Genomic DNA, 6,327 nt, shown 5'->3' on the forward strand with positions numbered 1-6,327 from the left:
GAGTCACCCTCCCCTCCACCACCACCCAGGCCTGCAGCTGCTGCCCGCCTGGCACAGGAAGGAGGGACTCAGGCTGCCGCTCACCCCTAGGCCTCCTTCTACTGCTGTTTCTCATCACTGGGGGGCTGCTGGATTCGTACCTCCCTCCCTCCCGAAACACTTGTTCCATACTATCCCTGTTCTCCCTATCTACCCCCCTTCCAAAATCAGCATCCTTCCCAGCATACCCCTCAGCCACCTCCATTTCCCTTCCCTGGAGTCAGTTCACTAGTCTGAGTCTGGCCAGATCCAGGAGTCCTCTCAGAAGGGGAAACTGAGACTCACTCCCGTCACCTGGGCATATTGGGTATATTGTGTGCAGTGATGAGGAAGTCTCAAGTCAATCCAAGTTCGAATATTAGCTCTGAAGAACCTTGATCAATGTCCTGAAGCGCTCTAGAGAGTGTAAATGACGCGATCACTTCCACGGAAGGGACATAAGCCTGCTCCATCCATGGAGGGGACACAGACACCCGGGCCCAGCCTGCCCGTCAGAGGCTCAGGGCCTTGTCAGTGTCCTGTCTGGTGCTCTTGGGGTCCTCCGGACCATCCAGACACTGGCCCAGCGGTCAGCTCCGATCCCCACAGAAAGATCTCCTGGGCTCTCTGGTGCACTTTTCTCCACAGTCCATGGAAGGTTAGCTCTGATCCGCTCCTGGCTGTGAATGATGGATAGCCAGATAGACACACAGGCAGACACAGGCCCAGTCTGTCTGGAGTAGGGGGTAGGAGGATGCTCTGGGCCCCGTGACCCTGTGACCTTGCCCCCAAACCAGGCTGAAGGGCCTACCCGAGTTCCTCTTCTGAGAGACCAAGGGACCCTTGTCCAGCCTCCTGTCCAAGAGAGGCCCCGGGTCTTGAGAAGTAGCAAGCGGAGAGCCCTAAGGGAGGGCACAGTCTCTGGGATCACTGCGGGTGAGGAGCACCCAGCCCACCCTGCTCGTTCCAGCCCCATTGGGAGGCTGCTTAGCACTGATTTCCCGTGGCCTGGCCTCGCTGTGCAGGGCCAACGGGAGCAGGCGCACACTCTCAGCACCCCTCTTCCAAGGCGCACCCCAGGAAGTGGAGGCGGAGTGCGGGGCTTTCTTGCACATCCCATGGCGTGATAAACCACAGGAAAGGGACCCAGCTCTCCCCACTCCTCGTGTCCTCCTCTCTCCGTCTCAACTCCGCCCCCCCCCCGTCTCAACTCCGCCCCCCCCCAGACGTGGCTGTGGCCCAGAGGGCAGGGTTTGGGGTGGCTTGGTGCCCACTCCGACCAGGAGGGAGAGGCACGTGTTCCTTTAAGGGGCCGGGCGAGCACGGGGGCGGGGGGGGGGGGCGGTCTCGCGCTTCTTGCCGGGCCATCCAAGACCCCCCAACCCTGCTCGGGGGAGCCAAGGAGCCAGCGAGGACGGTGGGTGCGAAGCTGGGGCCCTTCCTTCCCTGGGTGGGGTCGAGGGGCTGGGGGCAGGGGACTCAGGATGAGATCGGCCCTGGGGGTGCGGGGCATGGGACCCTGGAGCCTGAACCCGGGGTAGTCGCCGAGGCCCCCCGCCCGCCCAGCCCGGACCCCACCTGGGTCCCGCGCGGATCCGTTCCAGGTCCTGGGTGGGCCCCGGTGACCCTGCCGGCCACGACCCCACTGAGCTCCCTGGAGGCGAGGTTCAGAGGCGCGCACAAAGCCTTGTCCTAACGGGGCACACAGATGCCCAACTCCTGGCCGCCGCCTGGCCTGGGGGACCTCCCTGGGCCCCAGGTGCCCGCCCCGCCCGAGGAGCCCCTCTCCTTGCTCCCTGGGGCCCGGCACTTGTCTGGTGGGGCGTGCTTCAGGTTGAAAGTCACCTGCCACAGGTCATTCATGCCCTCTGACCTTGCCTCAGTTTCCCCAGATGTGAAGAGGTGTCCACAGGGCCTGCTCTGTCCTAAGGGGTACACCAGGATGGCGAGAGACCTGACTTTATCCACTGTTAAAAGAAATAATAGCCAAAAAACCTGGGGATGTGGTTCAAGGGGTAGGAGCACTGGAAGACTGATTTCTGCTTCAGTTCTGGGCTGGACCCCAGAGCCTTGGAAGTGCTGGGATGAACACCACTGCATTCCCAGACTTGGCTATGATTTTTTTCTTCTTTTATCTTTTTGGTGCCATTACTAGGGTTTGAGCTCAGAGCCTAGGTGCTGTCCTTTAGCTTGCCTGCTTGCTTGACTTTCCCTCCCTCCCTCCCTCCTCCTCTCCCTCTCTCTACCTCCATCCCTCCCTCCTCTCTCCCTCCCTCCCTCCTCTCCTTCTCTCTCTCCCTCCCTCCCTCTCTCCTCTCCCTCTCTCTCTCCCTCCCTCCCTCCCTCCCTCCCTCCCTCCCTCCTCTCTCTCTCTCCCTCTCTCCCTCCCTCCCCTCCTCCCTCCTCTCTCTCTCTCTCTCTCTCGCTCTCTCTCTCAACTGGTGCTGTGCCACTGAGTCACATCTCCGCTTTCTGCCTTTTTGGTGGTTAATTGGGGATAAGAATCTCAGATTTTCCTGCCTTGGTTAACTTCAAACTGCCATCCTCAGATCTCAGCCTCCCGAGGAGCTAGGATTATGGGCATGAGCCACCTCCATCCACATGTATTCTGTTTTTGAGATAGGGTCTTGCCACTCGCCTTGCCCTGACTATTCTCAGCCTCTAGATCTTCCTTTCCCCACCATCTAAGTAGTTGGGGTTAAAGATGCACATCACTATACCTGGCTGAAATATTATGTTGACCTTGACATAAGAAATAAGTTTTGGGCTGGGAATGTGGCTTAGGGGTAGAGTGCTCGCCTAGCATGCATGAAGCCCTGGGTTCGATTCCTCAGCACCACATAAACAGACAAAACTGGAAGTGGCGCTGTGACTCAAGCAGTAGAGTGCTAGCCTTGAGCAAAAAGAAGCCAGGGACAGTGCCCAGGCCAGGAGTCCAAGCCCCTGGACTGGCAAAAAATAAATAAAAAAATTAAAACAAAAACAGCTGGGGGCATGGCTCAGATGGTTGGACACCACCAGACCTGGGCTGTCAGGAGGGAGGCCCCTGCCCCTGCCCTTGCTTTATTTAAGGACCCTTCACCTCCCTTCTCCCCACAGCTTCTGGGGCCTCTCTTTCCCTTGAAATTGGGCGTCTCCCATGGAAAATCTGTTTTCCTAGGCAACGTCCACGTTAGTAATGGCAGGAGCAGCCGGTGCCCTGTGTGTCGGCGATGCCTGAGCTGCAGATTCAGCCAGTCGGCCTGGAAATTGCATCAGTCTGGAACCTATTTAGTCAATCTGGAAATGCCAAAGAATAGTTCAGGAAAAGAAAATTGCAGAACTGTTCTAAAGAGCCAAATTGAATATCCTGTAGACTGAGGGGGTAGCCTGAGCCCCCGAGAAGGAAGTGACAGTCTGTGATGAGTTTCGGGGGTCTGGGAGACGTGTCCTTTGCAGAAGGGCCTTGAGTGTGCGTGGATTTGGAGGCGGGGAGGGTCTCAGGCCTCAGGACCAGGGAGGACCGGGGAGCCCTTTGCTGGAGTTCGGCAGCCGAGCTGTCAATCAGGTAGAGGTGGCTGTCAATCAGGCAGGGACACTTGCTGACTGGCCTAAGCATCTTAGCATACCAGTGCTTTGCTTCTGGGCGCAGCGGTGGCAGCTGGGTTCCCAGCTTTGGCTCTGGGCAGGGGACCCGCAGGCGATCAGAGCTGTGCTGAGCTTTTGATGGGCAGCCTGTCTGGGGGAGACCCCAGTGGTGGGCTGCCAGGCCTCCATGGCCCTCCATGGTCCCCCTTCCTCCCCTCCAGGCGTTGTTTTTCCCTACCAGTCCCCCAGGGGGCGCTACCGGCTCACCTTCCTCGAGGCCCCGGAGGCCTGCAGGGAGCAGGGGGCTGAGGTGGCTTCTTTCGAGCAGCTCTTCCGGGCCTGGGAGGACGCCTGGACTGGTGCAGCGCGGGCTGGCTGCGGGACACCTCAGTGTGGTACCCCATCGTGCTCCCCCAGAAGCCCTGCGGGGGCCTGGGCCTGGCCCCCGGCGTGCGCAGCTACGGCCCGCGCCACTGCCACCTGCACCGCTTTGACGTCTTCTGCTTCGCCCCGGCCCTCAAGGGTGAGTCCCATGATATGGCCTGGGTGGCCCGCAGTTTGGCTGGAACTGGCCTGGGGTGTTTCACCCACTAATTACCCCCCAGGAGGAGGGGCCGTGGCAGGTACTAGGGAGGGGATGGTATCTCCCAGAGCGTGACTTGAGAGGAGGGTCGGTTTTGCATTTTTTTTCTCTATAACTAACTTGCCTCTTAAGATAACTGAGGTGTTACCCTAAGGGATAGTCCCCCCCCCCAAAAAAAAATAGCCACTGTAGACATCCGCCGCAGGGTGGCTCCCTCGTCTCAGATAGTTATCATGGCCTGGCATTGGCATCGTGCAGGCCCCAGGGGTCCTTGCTGGCCATCCCTCCACTGGCCAGATTTCACACCTTACTTTCCCCAGGGCAAGTATACTACCTGGAGCACCCCGAAAAGCTGACACTGACCGAGGCCAGGGAGGCTTGTCGGGAAGACGGCGCCCACATCGCCAAGGTGGGCCAGCTCTTTGCTGCCTGGAAGTTCCGGGGCCTGGACCGCTGCGACGCCGGCTGGCTGGCCGATGGCAGCGCGTGCTATCCCGTGGCTCACCCCCGTCCCAACTGCGGGCCCCCTGAGCCCGGGGTCCGGAGCTTCGGCTTCCCGGACCCTCGGAGCCGTTCCTAGGGCGTCTACTGTTACCATGCTCCCTAGGCCCAGGCCACCCCAGCCTCCGTCCCTCATGGCTGGGTGTGTGTCTGTAGGCTTTCTTTGTGTATGTGTGTGTGTGTGTGTGTGTGTGTGTGTGTGTCGTGCGCACACTCCCAGTACCGGGGCTTGAACTCAGAACCTGAGTTTTTGTGCTCAAGGCTAGCGCTCCACCACTTGAGCCATCGCTCCACTTCCAGCTTTCTGGTGGTTGATTGGAGATAGCCTCACGGACTTTTCTGCCCCAGCTGGCTTTGAACCTCCATCCTCAGAACTCAGCCTCCTCCTGGCTAGCTAGAATAATGGGCGTGGGCCACCAAGTGCCCAGATTCCACAGGTTTTGAGAGGGCTTTGTGCCTCCAGTGAGTCTGACTTGGAGAAGCTCAGAGTCAGCTGTGGCTAGTCTAGGACCCACTGGGGTGAGGTGTGGGGGTGCAGCCCTCCCTCACCGGGCCTTGGGGAAGAAGGACATTCCCTCCCCTCCCGTTCTCCTTTCTTGTGGGTGGAGTCTGGTGGGTGCGGCCTCAGGTGCATGCGCCTTCCTGGAAATAAATGGTGCTGTGTCTCTTCCTCCACCCCAGCCTATGTCAGACTCTGTTTGGTGTCCCAGATAGTAGCCGGGTCAGTTCTGGGCTGTTGAGCCACCTGCGTGTGTGCGGGTGTGCAGGCCATGAATGATGAACGCCACCACACCGTTTCACCAGAAGCCAGAGAACCCATTTGCCTCCAAGGCAAGGTTCCTTGTTCCCAGACCGTCCGCACCTTGTCATCCTGACTCCCCCCACTTTGGGACTCAGTTTACGCTCTGCCTCCTCTCAGGTGAGCTACTGGTGTGAGAGCAAAGATCCAAACAATGACGGTGGTCAGACAGCTCTCTCCGTGTTCTTGTGTTGTGGTGGCGGTTGTGTTTTTGAGACAGGATCTCCCTGAGAAGCCCTCTCTGCTCTCAAGCTCCCAATCCTTCTGCCTCTGCCTCCCATGTTCTGGGACTACAGGCATGCACCACCACACCCAGCTCTTGTGGACAGCACACTCACTTGCAAATGCACCTTTGCAGCCCCCCCAGACTACACAGGTGGACAGGCACCCCCAGGCACGCACACGTGTGTTCACACACACTTGCACACGAACATTGAGCTCAGGCCCCATCTCACACGATCACTCTAGCATGAACCACGCACAGGGGAGCACACACTCCTTGCAGATTCACCTGACCAAGTCATGTCCCCCCACTCCCCCCCACCCATCGCCCAGGCCACAGAGCCCCTTCAGGAAACCCCGGGTCATGGTGTCCTTACCCCCCCCCCCAACAGAAAAAGGAAAAAGAAAAGAGATCTCCTCCAATGTCTTTATTATTTATAGTTATCATAATCTTTAGTTTTCCAAAAATATAAATAGGTGCACGGAACACTGGCGCCTGCACCGTCCCGGGGGAGGGGGAGGGGAGGGGGGCTGGCGAACTCCCCTGGGGAGGAAGTGGCCTTTCCCAGCCCTGCCGAGAGAGATGACTGCTCCAGAGATGACAGGAGCTGGAAGAGGGGCTCTGAGGGGAGCGACC

Source organism: Perognathus longimembris, chromosome 20 (genome assembly GCF_023159225.1).
Source record: "Perognathus longimembris pacificus isolate PPM17 chromosome 20, ASM2315922v1, whole genome shotgun sequence".
NCBI lineage: Eukaryota > Metazoa > Chordata > Mammalia > Rodentia > Heteromyidae > Perognathus > Perognathus longimembris.